Genomic DNA, 14,982 nt, shown 5'->3' with positions numbered 1-14,982 from the left:
GATTGCACAAGGGTAAATACAATATCCTGGGAAGAAACTATCTCAATTACTTTTGAATCAAAAACTTTCTAAGGCTATAAACTGTATTATAGACATTGGCCTATATTATAGAAATTAACACTAATTTTACGACATTATAGACATGTAACCTGTGATTAAAAAACTGGCTATAAACACATATTAATCTTAACCTCTGATTAAAAAACTAAGACTTTCTGAATCAAATTAAATAGCAGCAAGAAAGTTATGGATATAATACTCAAAATAGAACTGTGACATGCCATATAAAGTATAGTAGCGGCCTTTAGCGATCCGTTGAGTTTGGTTCTTCTTAGTCGAGCCAAGGCTTCCTGTTTCATGCCCTTTGCAACTACCTGAAAATATATTCCTTAAAATATATTTAAAGTGTTTTTTCTGATTCAACTTAAAGTAGTTATAATTTTAATCAAAACATAAATACATATTAAATTATCCTATCCCGCACACAAATCCCCGTTTATCATAATTGTCGAATCACACAAAGATCAAACAACAAAAAAAATTACGCAATCAAAAACCAAAACAATCAGCAAACACTATAATACATATACAAGAGGGTGGGTGTGATAACCTAAAAAGAAGAAGCAGGAGAAGGATGATTAAGTACAGATTGCCACTCTCCAAGCATCTGATTAACTTGTTCTTCTAATAAAGCAACATCATTAGTACGACTCTCTTTTCTAGCTAATTTAAGATCACAAAACATACCTTGTAGATCATCCACTCTATTCTTTGCTCTTTCTTTCATCACCTGTAGAATATACACTGTATCAGAGCTGAATGAATAATTTACAGCCAACATCTACTGAATAAAAAGAAAAAAACTGAAAATACATTTAAATTTACGTGGCTAGATGTTGCAATCTTGTAGCACAGCGGCTCCGTTGCCAAATATAAAGTCGACTGTGCCATATATGTCATATTCTGTGTAGAATTGCCTATTGGAGTGGGGATACAGGGTATCTTGATACCCTTCAAAGCTGCAGCTATAGAATGTTGACATATCTGCCCTACTTCGCATTGCAACTGCCTGGTGATTTACTGCCCCTGCTGTGTTCCGGAATGTTATATTTACTGCTACGAATCCCTGTCCCACTACAGCTGCATAAATAACATTGAATCAGTATATGTTACAAGTATTATATAATATCGAAGTATAAAATATTACAAGTTAAAATTGACTCAATTAAATCAAGAAATTAATAATGTCTTACCAAATATTGCAGAGTTAAAAGTTGCCAAGCCATCAGCAGTACTATGGTTGCCAGTGATTACTGTCTGGTTAATTCCATCACCAATCATCATAATGTACTTGTTATTCTTTGGAATGGACACATATTCTTCATAGACCCCAACTATGACATATATCACAAAGTAGCCATCACTAGCTACAGTTTTGTTGGGAGCCAAAGTTAAGGCATCATTGATGGTTGTAAAGTCCCCTGTTCCATCTTGACTCACGACAACAATGTTACTCACTATTATATAATCATTATCATCTTGTAGAAGATGTCTGTGACCTATCTTTTGAAGAATTGCTTTATTTTTGTCAGATGTTTTAAAGGGGAATCTAACGTGTGCAAATGCTCCTCTCCTCTTAGGAGTACGAGATAAAACTTTTTTTGTAGTTGGAACCCAACCTGTTTGGAAAAGAGATAAAGAAACACTATAAAACTTAGTTGCATTAACAAGAGGAACAAATACTCTATCTTTCAAACTCCAAGAAGAAGCAGTTTCTTCGAGCCCGTCTAAACAAGTTTGTGTATTGGTTAAAATAGATATCATTAATGTATGAACAGTGTCTGCTTGAGAAACAAATAAGGTCTGAGCTTGCTTGATTATTTGTGGAAGACTCTAATATATAATCAACGTTAAGCTCATCTAGTAAACTACAATCTTTAAGACCATCAATAGCTCCGATTGTCAAACCAGAGCTTCGCTGAAGAAATTTTTGTGTCAATGACAAAAATGTACGAGCAGTTGATAAGGAGTTGGTGAAGGATGAGCGTCCATAACCATGCACTTTGGCGTTGTTGTTATTCGGAAGAGAAGATTGACATCATATACACTATCAAACTTGATGCATTACACATCATATACAACACAAAACATAAAATTAATTACGAACACGAAGATACACATAATAATCATACCTTGAAAGGCCAATTTTCACAATAAAATTGGCAAACAACGCGATCACTAGCTTTAACAACAGAAAAGAACACCTTCAAGACATAAATCTCCATGTACTCACCATAACCTAACGCAACTCCTTGTCGCCTCTTCTCGACCATTTTCTTCATCTTATGTAAACTCCGCTCTCTCAAAACCTTGATATCCTCCAAATCGAGACGATCTAGAGCTAACATCCCTCTTGCTCAAATTCTCTCACTCTTTGATAAAAAAAAGTCAAATGCATAAGAGAGATATAGAACATTCATAAATCAAGACCAAAGAGGTTTTCTTGAGAGTAAAGTTTTTAATTACTTACCCCAAGCTTTCTCCTTCACTTTCTCATAAATCTCATCCACAAGCTTTGAAACCTCCAATTTGAGATGGGTACTGATATTTCAAAACTTGTTGAAAACACCAATAAAAAATAAGAACACAGAAAAACAAATTTTGATAAAGAAAACAAAACCCAATTAAACAACTAAGCCAAGCCGGGTCGAGAAATTAGGGTTTCTCATAGCAGGAGTTTGATTAATTGAAGATCTATAATTTGGTGTTTAATTGGAACCCTAATTAATTGAAATGTCAGATGGTGATATAAATTAGGGTTTTAATTATGGAAATATGATCACAGATAGAGAGATGAGAAAGAAGAAAAGAGAGAGAGAGAGAGAGAGATATGAGAGAGAATGAGAAAGATACAGAGAGAGATATGAGAGAGAATGAGAGAGAGATGCCGGAGAGGAAGAGAGTTGAGAGGAGAGATATACAAGAGAACATGGGTTTAGTTTTTGGTTAGGGGGGAATAATTGGGAAATAAAAGGGGGGAAACTTTCCGCGTATTTTTTTTAATTTTTTTTAGTTAATCATCGACAACGGTTGTAAACTACAACCGATATCTATAAAACAAAGACATCAGTTATATGAAAACCCGATGTCTAACTAACATTTTCATTTTTGAAAAATAACTATAGACAACGGTTATTTTCTCGACCGATGTCTAATATAAGCAGTAACATCGGTTTTAAAATAACCGATGTCTAAGGACCGATGTCTATTGACAGAATTCTAGTAGTGATACCTGAGTAGCTGAATCGCCTGAGAAATGCTTTGAAATCGCCTGAAATCGCCTAGAGTGGGAGAATTAGGTTTTTGTTATTATGAAATTAGGGATTTCAGGAAGAAACGGGTTAAACCCGGGTCTCGTCTGCCGCAATGACTCATTGCGGCAGCGGGGGCTGTTCTGTAATTTCGCGAATTTTAAGTAATAGTTTGTTAAAATAAAGAATTTATTAATAGAAATATATAAATACAAAATAAAAACATAACAACCAAATAATAAATATATTAGGAATTTATACATCAATTAAAATTATTTATATCTTTATTATCAATTATTTTACAAATATTTAAAAATAAAACTAAATTTTTTGCAGCAATGAAGCATTGCTTAAGGCGCATTGAGTCAAAGCTGTAGTACTCCCGCAATGTAACATTGCGCTGCCCGCATTGAAGCAAAGCGGCAATACTCCCGCATTGAAGGAAAGCGGCAATACTCCCGTAATATAACAATGCGGCAGGTGGTTATTAGAACCACCCGTGGCTGTGGAAGGGCACCATTATATAAATATTTATATTTATATATGTTTGCATTACGTACATTTTCAAGACCTACTCACGCAAGAATCTTTAGGACTCATGCAAGAATCTTTAGGAAGCTCCAAACATCTACACATGAATGCATGGCTGATGGCTATCCTCCAGATTTTTGACTATCAGAAAACCATCAAGTTATTCTCCTTCCGCCTTTATTGTTAGAAGACCATGTTTTAATTCATGACATAGCTCAAAAATTTGTGCATTGGACAGCAAACATCTTTCATCAAAGTTTTACTCGCCTTGTAGCCAGGGGCGGACCCAGACTTTAAAACTCATCTGGGCTAATTTTTTTTTACAGGTAACTGATCTAACAATTAAAAAAAATTACAAGCATTTTTGCAATGAAATATTAGTAAAGTAGAACAAACGGTTAGACTAATGTTAAACGCAAGTGTATCTTTAGAAAAAAATATTAGTTAAATTTAAATTAATGGAATAAAAAAATTAATGTATAGAAATTATTTTTCATTCTTAGATAATTAAATTAGCTTTTGATTAAGTGCTTGAATAAACTGTTTTGACAGACTGATTGAATTTAAATGTTTCGAATAAAAATATTTCATAAATAAATGTTTCATTTTCTTTGTATTATCTACTTTTCAAATTTATTTTTTCGGGGGTAAAAAAATCCTTCAATCCCTTAATTATCAAACCCTAATATTATATTTGGGTAAAACTCAAATTTAACCAAAAAGCTATTTTATTTGACAAAAAATCAATATAGACAATGTCTATAATATTAAGTATCCGAAGAAAAAAAGTTGAAAATTATATCTTGCAAAATACATAAATAAATATTTGCCTAAATATTTTATTAAATTATATAGGAAAGATTATCGAATTAGTACAACATCATTATCCCAAGAATCTATTTTCCAAAATTACCTAGTTTAATTACTTAATTTAATTACCATTATTAAAAATTATAGAGTCATCGCACCCCAGAGCAAGGCTATTCAATATTTCTACAAGGGCTGAAGCTAAATTCAATATGCAGATGCATAGTAATTATAGAAAGTTTCAAAGGTCACCTGGGCTGGGGCCCACCACAGCCCCAACTTAGGTCCGCCCCTGCTTGTAGCATTAGGATTCGACTAAATCTCCTTGTTAGCCCTGCAAGGCGACAAAACAGCCTATGGGGTGCTAGGATTCGACTAATGAAGTGACAAACCTGCATCTTAGTTATCACGTTTCACTTTTTAGTCGTAAGTGACGGGCTAAAGGAGTAGGAATGTATTTAGTTATTTTGTGCCGACTTGCTTAGAATTAGGAGGACAATTGTTTAGATTTTAGTTAGTAATTAGGACTTGCTTAGTTACTGGCATGATAATTATAATTAGGAGCACTTGTTATTCTGCACTTTGTGCATAAATTGAATTGCTATGTAAAAATCTATGTAATTAAGAATACAACAAAAATTTGAGGTTCATTCTTACCATAAGAAAATATTTATCTTCATCAATACTTTAATTGGGACCTATCATTGGTATCCTAGCTATAATAACTAAGAGTATCTCCAACCCACATGACTCTGTATTGTCCACGTTGTAGGAAAAATAGATATTCACTAGAAAAATTGTCACTCCAACCATCAATTCATGTTAGTTAAAATTATAACTATCCTGTTTTGGTTTTCCAAATTTGTTGAACCATGAATAAAATATAGATATCCTCTATAACACATCCAACTCATCTTTCCTTCTTTCTCTTCATGTTTCTTTCTTTCTCTAAGTACAAATATATGCTTTTATTTTCCAATTTATTTTCATAATAATAATAAAATATTATTTTTAAAGTACATCTAACCATTATATCTAACACGGTTGGAGTACAACATCTTACAGGTTTAATAAATTTTAGCTAATCATTAATTTAAATTATTTTAGCTATCTCACTTGGAGATGCTCTAACAAAGAAAGAATCAAAAATCTTGAATCTGGTATGGGAAACATTCAGGACAACATGAGTCGCATGGAGGTGGCAGTGGCTAACAAGTTCTCCCAAATGGAAACAATCATCGATAGACTATCAAAAATTTTGCAGGCCAACAAAACTACTTTTTCAAGTAATAATTCTGATCCACATACTAACACTACCACCGGGCATTTTCGTAACACCATAGAGGATGGGAGAAAGCCACAATTCACTTTGAAGCTTGCAAAGATAGAGTTTCCTCACTTTTGTGGAGATGATCCGACCGAATGGTTCACAAGGGTGGAACAATTCTTTGACTATCAGGCCACTCCTGAATTACAAAAAGTGTCATTGGCTTCTTTTCATCTTGAAGGAGGAGCCAACCAATGGTGGTAATGGCTTAAAAGATCTTACGAGAAAGAGGAAAATGAGGTTTCCTGGAATTTTTTTGAAGAAGAGCTGTGAGCCAGATTTGGTCCAACAGAAGGCGAGGATTTTGATGAAGCGCTGTTAGAGGTAGAACATATATGTTCCTTGCGTGATTATCAAAAAGAGTTTGAACGGTTAGGTAATCGGATACATGGCAAAAAACTTTAGTGGGCACATTTAAGGGTGGTTTCAAACCAGAATTAGCTGATGGTATTCGAATGCTCAAGCCGAAATCGTCAAAAGAAGCTATCAGCTTAGGTAGGATGAAATATGACCAGCTTCATTAGCAATCAAAAGGTATCCCTGCATCTTCGTTGATAAATCAAGAATCTTTAACGAAATGACTGATTTAGGATGAGATGGAAATGAGAAGAGCTCAAGGACTTTGCTTTAATTATGACGTAAAGTTTAGTGTTGGTCACAAATATCACGGACCACAACTCTTAATACTGGAAGGCAAAGAGCAGATAGAAGAGGAGCCTGGATTTAATCTCGAAACTTCACTCTTCACTTATAGGTCCTTGATTAAAATCTATAGTTGAACCTTGAGGATAAGGTTATAAAAAAGGGGGAGGTATTGATAAACCTGCATCTTAGTTATCATGTGTCACTTTCTAGTTGTAAGTGATGGGCTAAAGGAGTGAGAATGTATTTAGTTATTTTGTGCAGACTTACTTAGAATTAGGAGGGCAGTTGTTTAGATTTCATTTTGTAATTAGGACTTTCTTAGTTAGTGGCCTGAAAATTAGGAGCACTTGTTAGTCTGCACTTTGTGTATAAATTGAATTGCTATGTAGGAGTCTAGATAGTCTGAATACAACAAAAATTTGAGGTTCATTCTAACCGTAATAGAATATTTATCTTCATTAAGGATTTAATTGATACCTATGAGGAAGATTTTGTCGAGCCTTTGCACTTAGTACCTTGCCAAGGAAACCTTGGACTCGACTATGTATTACTCAAGGTAAAGTCTAGGGATTGACCAATTACCTTTGTTGAGTTCTATTACATTGAATCTTCAAGAAAGAATTTTAGAACTCAACCCTTTGCACCTTGTGGAGGCTTGAACTCGACTAGATAACCTTGTATTAGAGCAAGTCCAATATTAAAGGTAACATGACAATAGTTGTTATTATAATTTGAGATCAAAAAGTGTATTATGGTGCTAAAATAGAACTTCAATTTCAATGCTAGTCCCATTTTACAATCAAATATTTCAAAATTAAGTGAAACACTCTCTCTCTCTCCCCTAAATTTTATTTAAAGTAAACCAAGATAAATTATATTTACAGTTATTTAATGATGTGGCAAGGATAACTGTAGATATTTTTAGTCCTAAATATATGACCAACTATCCATTTATGCAATTATAAGACCAAGTATAGCTATGTATTGAAGTAGATTTTCTTTATTTTGGTCCTTATTATAGCTATGAGGCCAACTATAGCTATGTATTGGACTTGCTATTAGATACTTCAATATTTTTTAAACTTTGATATTAACTAGCTTAATAGCCCGTACGAGGCATAGGTTATCTAACAACGATTCTGAATACAAAGCACAAAATTTTTAATTTTCAATTTGTGTAGATTTTATACTATAAGAAAATAGTCAATAGATATCATCGCATATATATCGCTGTAAAAAATAACAGATGTTAAAGATATTTTTAACATCGATAAATTTGGAAATGATGTTAAAGGGAGTTTTATATATCAGTTGTAAACAAAGCCGAAGAGAATGAGAAATACGAACAATTTTCCCCCATTTATGATAAAAAAATCCCCCCATTAAAATTTCTTTTATTCCCTTCCCGATATTTTTCCAATTCTCCACTGTTTGTTTATATCTCTCTCTCTCAAATCTCTTTTATCATCTTCTTCCTTTCTCTCGACTCTCTCTGGACACAAACACACTCACATATACTTTTATGATATTACATCTCTTTCTTCATTGATAATCTGGGGTTTTTACATCAGACAATAATTGATGTCTTGGTCTGGATAACACATCTTTTCAATTTATCGAAGCGTTGTTGTATAAGCCAATTGACATCGTTTCTTATTTTTCACATCGGTTACTAAATGATGTCTTAGTATGTATAATACATCGGATATTTATCTAGTCACGCTGTATCATATTGTCTTTCACATTGGTACAAAACCGATGTTAATATTTGTCCAAAACCGATTTAAAAAATAGAGACTTTTTACTACACCCATGAAAACATCGACTCTGAACATTTTAGACATCACTTCTGAGAAGTTGTCTCTTAGCCTTTTTCTTGTAATGTTAGTGAAAATATAAAGTGTGTAGTTCCTAATAATTGAATGAAGTATACGAAATATGCCTGTGAAAGCAACTAATTCTCAGTCATTGTATAGCATGTTAGGTGATGGTATATTATGCAATGTTACAGTTTCCTTTTTTTTAGGCTTAGATGATTCCGACGACGACAAATTTTTCTAGTCCAAAAACATATGTATGTACTTAAATACACATCATTTATAACTTAAATTCGGATGTCTATGCTACAATTTTTTTAAAACATTTTCGATTTAATTAATTTTGTAAACAAATTACTTGCATTATATTCTAGAAACCATATAACACACCAAGTGATTTTTTCACATATACATTATTTCTTTCTTTGAAAGTGATGTATAACATACGGTATGACTTTAAATAATTTCCTACGACCAATGTCTATTTTTCTCTTAGACAACAAAAAACAGTTTTACATAAGACCAAAAATTTGTGTTGCAGCTTAATTCTAGTATTGCACACTGCACCACTAAAATAAAAGCGTTGCATTTGTTATGGAGGTAAGAAAAAATGATAATATGGAATGTGGGGGACCCACTATTGATGACGTGACAGTAATAATGTCAGCATGTGGGACCCACACCGCTGACGTGGAGGTGATGATGTTAGCATGTGGGGGTCCAAATGGCTGACGTGGAAGTGGTGACACCAGCAATGTAGGACCTACTTTGATGACGTGGTATCGATGACTTCGACATGTGGGACCCACATTATCGACGTAACAGTGATGACGTTAGCTTGTGGGTTCCCGCATTTATGGCACTAACGAGTTTAGAAATGATGGACCAAAATGTTGACGTGACCGTGATAATGTAGCAGTGATGACGTCAACATGTAGGCCCCATGTTGCTGACATGACATGTGATAGGTCTCACTTTTGATGATGTGGAAGTAATAACGTTAGCATGTGTCATGTTGGACCCACATTTGGTGAATTGGCCTTACTGATGTGGCGATATAGCTTTACATTTGGTCTTCTAGTGTTGCATTTGTAATTTTGAGTTGCATCTGCATTTTCTGGTATTACTACAATAATTAGTCTTATTCAAATGCTTTTATTTTTTTAATATTTATTTTCGAGGATCCAGCTGTGTGGAAGTTAAAACATAACGATTTTAGTGGTGTGAGAATTATTAAAAAAATCATATTCACTTGGTTAAGTCAAAATGGTTCAAGCACGCATTCCCTTTAACCCTAAATCCGAAACCATAATCCCGATTATTTTATCATAAATTCTGTTTAATGATCTAATCATGCAGATATTAAAATATAATGATTTTAGTGATGTGGATTTTTTTTTAAAAATTTCATGTATAATTGGTTGTGCTTTTATTTGAGGCCAAACACTTAGCATTACCCCTAAACCCCAACCCCTAAACCCTAAATCCTACCCTAAACCCCAATATTATTTTAATTTTTTTTCGACGATCCAACCGTATAGATGTTAATATTTATCGTTTAGTGATTCAATTTATTTTTTTAAATTATAGATTTCTTTTGTGTAATTTTATAATAGTCAAAACGGTCAAAGTACGTATATTTACTAACTACTTTAACCTGAATCATGATTCCATTTTTTTATATTTATTTTAATGATCCAACCACACGGATGTTAACATGTACTAATTTTAATGATGTGATTTTTTTTAAATTAGATTTATTTGGTGTAACTTTTTAATAGCCAAAACTGTTAATGTACGCTTTCACACTAACTACTCTTACCCGAATCATTATTGTATTTTTTTTTAAAAATAATTGTTTTCAACAATCCAACTGTACGGATGTTAACATCTAACAATTTTAGTGGAATAATATTTTTTTATAAAAAATTCTAGATTTATGCGGTGTGATTTATAATAGTCAAAATGTTCAAAGTACGTATGCCAATTAATTAGTCTTGTCCCGAATGATAAATCTATTTTTTTATTTGAATGGAATATTCGATGAAAAGATGTGTGATAATAAAGGAGTTTGCAAAATATAAAATAAGTATGACAAATCCTAAAAAATATTTCTAAATAAAGTTTTTTAAAATAATACAAATTAAATAATTATATAATTTACGTAAGAAAATGATAAAAGAAAAAGAAAAAAACAAAGTGAAAAAATGGAGCGTGTTGTAAATAACGTGTTGTAAATCTTGAATTACTAGATAATGTATGACTTAATAAATGCACATATAGAGAGTAAAAATTGAAGAGAGAATTGTATTTCAATATGTTTTTCAATGTATCTGATTTCAATAACTGAAGGTCCTATCAATACTTACAAAAAGATAGGATAAGATTACACGTATTACGAAAAGATAAGATAGGATTGCACGTGCTACAAAAAGATCCATATAAATGTCGAGGCTTAGTGTCCTCAATATTTAATCCTTCAGGAATTTTCATATAAATATCACTATCAAGTGATCCATATAGGTATGCTATCACAACGTCCATCAAACGTGTTTCCAGTTTTTCCATACAAGCCATACCCATTAGAAAATGAAAAGTAACACCATCCATCACAGGAGAGTATGTTTCCTGGTAATCAAAACCAGGTCTTTGAGAGAATCCCTGGGCTACAAGCCGCTCTTTATATCTCACAATTTCATTTTTCTCATTTCGTTTTCATACAAATACCCATCTATTCCCGACGGGGACTACACCAGCTGGTGTTTAGACTGCAGTTCCAAATACATTTCTCTTGCACAAGGATTGCAATTCTTCTTGAATCGTAATTTTCCATTTTGGCCAATCATCTCGGTGTCGACACTCTTCCACACTTTGTGGTTCAGGATCAGAGTTCATAATAATATCAGATGCCACGAAAAAAGCATATACATCATCAACCTCAATACTCCCATTATCCAATAATTTTGCGTTATGGAAATAATTCATTGAGGTCTCATAGTTTTCAGGTACCTTTGCTTCTGTGGAAACATTTGCCACTTCTAGGGCATGTGCCACTTCTGGGCCAACATTCTCTTCTGGAGGCAATCCTACATCTGGGAGTTTTGTTACAGCCACTTTAGGGGCTTGAACCTCTTCAGGAGGCAATACCACTTCTGGGGTATTTTCTGAAACTTTTGCCACTTCTGGGGCAATTCCAATCAATTTCCGTTTTCGTGGTACAATATCTTTTGCACCAATAGGTCTACCACGCTTCTGGCGTGGCTTTGAATCACCAATCAATTCTTCAGGAATTGATTTCTTAGTAGGCATATCAACTCGTGCCGGAGCATTAACAGCAGGTATATGCGACCTTATAATATATCTAGAGTCACTAAAAGCATCCGACATTTGATTAACAATATTTTGCATATGAATAATTTTTTGAACTTCAGATTCACATTGATTAGTACGTGAATGAATAGAATTTAATCCTGATGCATTCCATGATATTTCAGAATTTAATTTATGTAAATCATTATCTCCCCCTGATTTAGGGAACATGGATGCATAAAAATGACAATCAGCATAGCAAGCAGTAAAAACAACACTAGTTAATGGTTCCAGATACCTTATAATAGACGGGGAATCAAAACCAACATATATACCAATTCTTCTTTGAGGTCCCATTTTAGTTCTTTGTGGTGGTGATATAGGAACATACACAGCACAACCAAATACATTTAAATGAGATATATTAGTTACTTGACCAAGAACTAATTCTTGATGGGATTGTTTGTGGTAAGCAGAAGGCCTTATTCTAATTATATTTGCATCATGAAGTATTGCATGACCCCAAACAGATATAGGTAACTTTGCTCTTAGGAGTAAGGGACGGGCAATAAGTTGAAGTCTTTTAATTAAGGATTCTGCTAAACCATTTTGTGTATGTACGTGAGCTACCGGGTGTTCGACTGAGATTCCTGCTGACATACAATAATCATTAAAAGTCACAGATGTAAATTCAACAACATTATATAGTCAGATTGATATAATGGCATGGTCAGGAAATTGAGCTCAGAGTTTAATTATTTGGGCAAGTAATTTGGCAAAGGCTGTATTTTGGGTTGTAAGTAGACATACATGAGACCATCGAGTTGACATATCAATTAAAACCATAAAGTACCTAAATGGGCCAGAAGATGGATGAATAGGACCACAAATGTCACCTTGAATTCATTCTAAGAATTTCGGGGACTCGGTTTAAAGCTTAACTGGGGATGGTCGGATAATCAATTTTTCTAGGGAACATGCTGAACAATGAAGTTCATCTTGGGATATTATCTTTTGACTTTTAAGAGGATGTCCCACAGAATTTTCAAAAATACGACGCATCATAGATACTCCTGGATGACCGAGTCTTTCGTGCCAAAGAGAAAGTAGTTTTGGGTCAATGACTTTAGGGATGTTAACACTATGAGATTCAAGAACTCGTATACTCATAATATATAATCCTGAAGAAACCGAGTGGAATTTTTTTAAGACCCTTTTACTGTCAATGATGTTTGAGGTGATGAGAAGGTATTCTTTTTCATTCTCATTAGTAGTTTCAACATGAAACCCATTAAGACGAATATCTTCATAACTCAGTAGGTTTTTAGTTGACTTTCTAGAGTATAGAGCCTCTTGTATGTGTATATATGTCTTATTTGGTAGAAGAAAACTAGCTTTCCCAAAACCTTCTATTATACTTGATGTACCCGATACCGTCCAGACATGTGAGTTGGTTTTAGTCAACTGTGAGAAGTATTTCTGACTCTGTAAAATAGTGTGTGTGGTTGCGCAGTCAACAATGCATATATCTTCCATATCTATACATATATAAATGAAAAACATCTTTATTAAAAAAGACACTGAGTACATAGAAAAACAACATGAAACAAGTACATAAAATGAGTACATAATGGAAATAAGTAAAACATAAAGGAAATAAGTAAAGCAAGACAATACATATGAAGTCTAGTCATCTAAACCATAATAAAGATTAGCACAAATGTCTATTTCATTTGAGGCCTTATTGATTGGTTCATTAACTAGATTATAATTAACGAAGTTGGTTTCTACTCTCTTTCCATTATTCCTTTTGGATGACTCGTAGAGGTCAACAAGATGTTTAGGTGTGCGACAAGTACATTGCCAGTGCCCCTCAGATCCACACCTATGACAAATGCCTCGGTTTTCTCCTTCTTGGGGTGCCTTTCTTTTATTTGGCACTTCACGTTGCCATTTCTGGTGGCCAGAGCTGTAACCATCACGTTGCCACTTATGGTGTCCAGAATGATATTGATTACGAAACCGACCACAGAAATTTCCTCATCCACGATTTCATCCATAACCCCGTTCTCCTCTATGCCCTTTCCCACGTTCATTCTTCAGGAATGCCGTGTTATGTACTTCAGGTAACTGGGCAGAGCCAGTGGGACATATCTGATAATTTTTCAGTAGCAACTCATTATTCTTTTCAGCCACAAGAAGGAGAGATATCAGCTCGCCATATTTCTGAAAATTCCGCTCCCTATATTATTGAGCCAGGATCATAGTGTTAGGGTGAAAGGTTGAGAGGGTCTTTTCAATTATTTCAGCATCAGTAATATTTTCACCACATAAAATTAATTTTGAGCTTATCTTGAAAAGAGCATAATTATATTCAGCTACAGATTTAAAATCCTGTAACCTCAAATTAATCCAGTCATATCGGGCAGATGGCAAGTGAACAAGTTTGGTGATCAAATCTATCCTTGAGATTATTCCAAAGGGTGAGTGGATTTTTGATAGTGAGGTATTCAGATTTTAGATCTTCGTAGATGTGATGCCTAAGAAAGATAATTGCTTTTGCATTTTGTTCAACAATTGAGATTTTTTCTGGGTCAATAGTATTTTTTAGGCCATTAGCACTAAGGTGTAATTCCGCATCAAGGACCCATGACAAATAATTATTCCCCGAAACATCCAAAACAACAAACTCTAATTTTTCAAGATTCGCCATTCTGAATAGATTTTAAATAAGATATAATATGTCACATAATATTTAAACAGGCAAGTTGAAATAAAAACTTTATACAAAAGTTACGTTGGCATAGCCGGCCAGAAAACTTTTGATTATTACTTGACGAGAGTGCCATCTTTATAGTAGTATTACTTGACGGCAGAGCCATCTTTATAGATTTCAATCAGTAACATAAATAAATATGTAATAATAATTAGAATAAAATGAGTAAAAGAAATCGTACCTGTTTTTATGAAATAGTTTTAGTTGATAGAGACTCGTGGGTCAGAATAAGTCGGAGCTCTTTCAAGAATAAAGTTTCAGTTGGCAGAGAATTGTGGGTCAGAATAAGTCGTAGCTCTTTCGAGAATAAAGTTTCAGTTGGCAGAGACTCGTGCTGATAATGTATTATGAATAACGTGTTGTAAATCTCAAATTACTGGATAATGTATGACTTAATAAATGCAAATAGAGAGTAGAAATTGAAGAGAGAGAATTATTGTTCAATATATTTTTCAGTGT

At 33.6% G+C, this 14,982-nt stretch overlaps 1 pseudogene; it reads right to left on the bottom strand.

The window, feature by feature from the left end:
* Positions 1–889: 889 nt before the first annotated feature.
* On the bottom strand, positions 890–2,095 carry LOC141693499 (putative pectinesterase/pectinesterase inhibitor 41; annotated as a pseudogene).
* Between the last annotated feature and the right edge of the window lie 12,887 nt (positions 2,096–14,982).

This window comes from Apium graveolens, chromosome 2 (assembly GCF_009905375.1).
Source record: "Apium graveolens cultivar Ventura chromosome 2, ASM990537v1, whole genome shotgun sequence".
NCBI classification, from domain to species: Eukaryota; Viridiplantae; Streptophyta; class Magnoliopsida; order Apiales; family Apiaceae; genus Apium; species Apium graveolens.
This window is presented reverse-complemented; position numbering and strand designations above follow the sequence as displayed.